We start from the raw sequence: 4587 nt of genomic DNA, 5'->3' as shown, positions 1-4587 counted from the left end.
TATATAATAGAAATATATATATAGATATATATATATATATAATATATATATATACATATTATATATATATATATATATATATAATGATATATATAATATATATATATATATATTATATATATATACGTATATATACTATACTATATATATATATATATATATATATAATATATATATATACTACGTATATAAACTATAAATATATATATATATATATATATATATATATATATATATATATATACTACGATAAAATATATATTATATATATATATATATATATATATATATATATATATATATATATCTAATATATATATTTGTCATTCATCAATATCGTATTTATTTGACCCTCCCAACGATAACTTAATTTGCACCAACTTTATTCCCGTTAAACATCGACTAAACTCCGGCTTGGAAAAACAAATAAACAAACAAAAGTCGGGAATACTAAAGTTAAGCTCAACAAACATTCGGATCTACGTTTATATATTCTTTTTCACGGGGGCAGGGAATCAAACTTTTAATTGATTGGGGAAAAAAATGCAGGAACTGGAGAAAGCACTGGAAGCAAATATTTCATGTTCGAATGGGCGAATGACTTTGTAGTAATGGAAGTGGTATTTATTTTATTTTATTTTATTTTAATACCATGATTCAGGTCATAAATTTTCGTCCGTTTCAAATGTGTTCATTTTAGAGGTTTTTAGTTAATGTTTCCCATATTAATGAGGATTTGCGCAGTGTATTTGTCTTAAGAAAAAAAGAAAGGCAATAATTCCGTTTATTGTATAATATTTCACTACACACACACACACTATATATATATATATATATATATATATATATATATATATATATATATATATATATAGATATGTATATATATATATATATATTACATGTATATATATACATTGTGTGTGTTTTGTCATATATTAAGCCAAAAATACTCCTTAAGAATAATAGGGCAGAGGACTGGAAAAGGAGCTCTTGAGGCGGTGATAGCTATTTTTCTACTTTTATTGAACGGCACCCTTTGAAGGGGAAACGGTTTAAAGATTAAAAAAATTGTATTTGTGTGTTTGTGCATGTTAGGGTATGTGTATGTATATTTAATATAAAATATACATTCGAGTCGGTTAATGCGTAAAAGCTCCTGAGCGAGAGAGAGAGAGAGAGAGAGAGAGAGAGAGAGAGAGAGAGAGAGAGAGACGATCACTGGAACATTTTATACCATTTCGACCACCATTGTTTGCTTTAATAAACGACCCAAATCCCGGATACCTTATCAAAATTTTCGCAAAGTAAATCCAATTAAAAAGCGAATTACGAACAACTCGGTTTGAATTTTGCTTCTATTTTTTTATCTTTTATTTCATTTTCTTTTTTTTTTTTACTGCAGCGATATATGCATGGCAATTTATTATTCGGGTTCAAATATAATGCCTGTTAGAGGGGATATTTCCTTTTAATTTTGGCTGCTTTCATGTATTTTTTTTGTTCCATTCATTGTTTGTTTTTTTCATACCCAAACATTCATATGCCGATTTAGAGTATTGTTTACTGATCGAATTAAATTTTTGTAAATTGGGAAATTGTATAAATAATCTTTTTAACATTCGGTTGCTTTCATGTATTTCTTTTTAATACATTCATTTTTGGAATATTTTTTTTTTTATTTATTTTAATACTCAAACATTCATATGCCGATTTAGAGGATTGTTTACTGAAGGAATTAAATCTATGGAAATTGGTAATTTTATAAATAATCCGTTAAAGTCAAGCCGCTTTCACGTATATCTTTTCAATACATTCACTTTTGTATTTTTTGTTATTTAAATACCCAAGCATTCATGTCCCGATTTAGGGTATTGTCTAGTGAACGAATTGAATTTAATAAGTGGAAGATTATATATAGAAATAATACACCTACAAATATTACGGATAAAGAAACCTGGGAAACAGTATCAATAATGTTAGTATATATTCTTATACAAAAAAATAAAGAGTAGTAGAGTTAAGTTAAGAGAAATGAATAACAATTAAATTAAATCACCGAATTCAGGACAAATGCAATATACAGGAAAAAGCTCTTGTATCCAATTAGAAGCAGGGGCACTGCTTTTGAAGAGCCTTAACAAGCGTCACTATTTAGTTGATAAGTTTAGATATGACGAGTCAAAAATTTTCTTTCTTTAAAGTTCCGCATTAAAAAAAATATTTTATAGTTTTGGGAAAGAAGAAAGTATTCATAAGGAAATTAACTAATCAATTTATCTATTTACTTTTATTTTTTTTCTTTCGTGGAGTTTACTTAATAATAATAATAATAATAATAATAATAATAATAATAATAATAATAATAATAATAATAATAATAATAATAATAATAATACTATCATTATTTTTATTATTAAAAGCTTCTTTTTCGTACAGTTTTCCTTAATAATAATAATAATAATAATAATAATAATAATAATAATAATAATTAATAATAATATAATAACAATAAGAATGAAAATACTAATAATATGAATAATAAATAATAATAATAATAATAATAATAATACAATAATAATAATAATAATAATAATAATAATAATCATTAATTATTATTAAAATTTCTTTCTCGTACACTAATACTAATAATAATAATAATAATAATAATCTAATAATAATAATAATAATAATAATAATCTATAATAATAATATAATAATAATAATATAATAATAATAATAATAATAATAATAAATATAATAATAATAATAATAATAATAATAATAATATAAGCTTTGGAGAAGTAAATCCACAGGTATGTAAATGTACATATATTTCAATTTAAAAACAGCAAAGATAGCTTTCGGGAATCTGTTCGGTTCCCCTTATCAAAGAGACTGATAAGGGGAACCGAACAGATTCCCGAAAGCTATCTTTGCTGTTTTTAAATTGAAATATATGTACATTTACATACCTGTGGATTTGTTTCTCCATTTGAAGGCTCGTGCTACTATGAGGATTTTTTAATATAAGCTTTTGTATGTATTCATAATTTCATTCGTGTATCTTTGCTATTGAATTTTTTTTCAGTCCACGACGAATGGCCTTTATTACCTCTTGATTCTTTAGAATATGCATAATTGTTACACACTATCCCAATTACAAAAAGCTACACACACACACACACACACACACACACACACACACACACCCACAAACACAATCACACATGACTATGACATAAAAACAGAATCTTCAAAAAAATTTATGATATAAAATCTACCTTAAAATTCAGTGAATTTCTACCTGGAACCAGGTAGCTCTGTCACTAAAAAGAAAAAAAGAAAAAAAACTAAATAACAAAGCATGAAGTCATGTTCCCTTATAAAATTAAACTGAACGAATGCTTAAATACACGACGACAACTGAAACATGAAAACAGTAAACACATTAAAAAAAAACTAATATACTTCCTACGCAGCAATGTCTCCATCCGAAGTACACGTAGAGTTCTCGTAATGATGGGAGGGAGTCCTAGAGCATGGAATAGGAGTGACCAGGAGAGCCCTTTAGCATTCCACGTAAATACGTAAAATGGTAACAGGCCGAGTCCTCTTACAGAAAGGAAGAAAGAAAGAAAGAAAGATCTCCTTTCGGCATCAATGCCTCTCTTCTGGAGAGGTCAACGCAGCAAACTATGAGTGCCACGTGTCTTTACTTATGATGGCGACCCCATTTTTATGAGTCAGAGCGAAAAAGGAAGGAAAAAAAATGGGTTTTGGTAACATATTTATCGGCGAATACTCGAAACTTTCCCTGGAATGGAATACAAAATAAGGAAGGAGAGAGAGAGAGAGAGAGAGAGAGAGAGAGAGAGAGAGAGAGAGAGAGCAGCCTGGTATGGATGTCATGCATAACTCTCTCTCTCTCTGGTTGACAGGATATTTTTAAAACGCACGAAAAAATAGAGAAGACAAGTTCAAACACGGCGCGGGGGTTGGGGATTTTGGGGGGAAGGGGGCGGTGACACCATTACTGAAGCAAGAGCTACAGCAGCAATACCAAGGCAACAATATTCCTTCCTCAACTAATTGGAAGTAGAAGATCCATTACGGGAAGTTTTTACTTACTCAAAGTTATCTCATTTACCTGGCAAGGTAAGAAAACTCCCAGATCCTTCGTTAACTATTATTTTCCTCTCTCTCTCTCTCTCTCTCTCTCTCTCTCTCTCTCTCTCTCTCTCTGCTTCGAGAAGGTAGCCAATAAATTCTGAAAGAACCCACGCAGCAGAATTCTCGCAAGTTTACTTCTATTGTCCTTCGTTTTCATTCATGCAAGCACAAAGATTTCGCGGTTGCTTTTGTTTCAACTCCCGCGTCTTTGTCCCATTCTTGTTCGCGCATTTAAAAAGCGAACCCGTCTGCTTTCCGTGTTATTTCCTCGCGCATTCTCGTCTATTGTGCATGCGTTTCATCTCCCGTGTGAAAACAACGCTTACTGCTTACCCAGTGACATTGAAAGAAAAAAAAACCTGCGTAAGATCTTTGCAATAACTTCATAATACAGACGTTTGCTTCGTGTTTGTC

Source organism: Macrobrachium nipponense, chromosome 11 (genome assembly GCF_015104395.2).
Source record: "Macrobrachium nipponense isolate FS-2020 chromosome 11, ASM1510439v2, whole genome shotgun sequence".
In the NCBI taxonomy this organism is placed as follows: domain Eukaryota; kingdom Metazoa; phylum Arthropoda; class Malacostraca; order Decapoda; family Palaemonidae; genus Macrobrachium; species Macrobrachium nipponense.
This window is presented reverse-complemented; position numbering follows the sequence as displayed.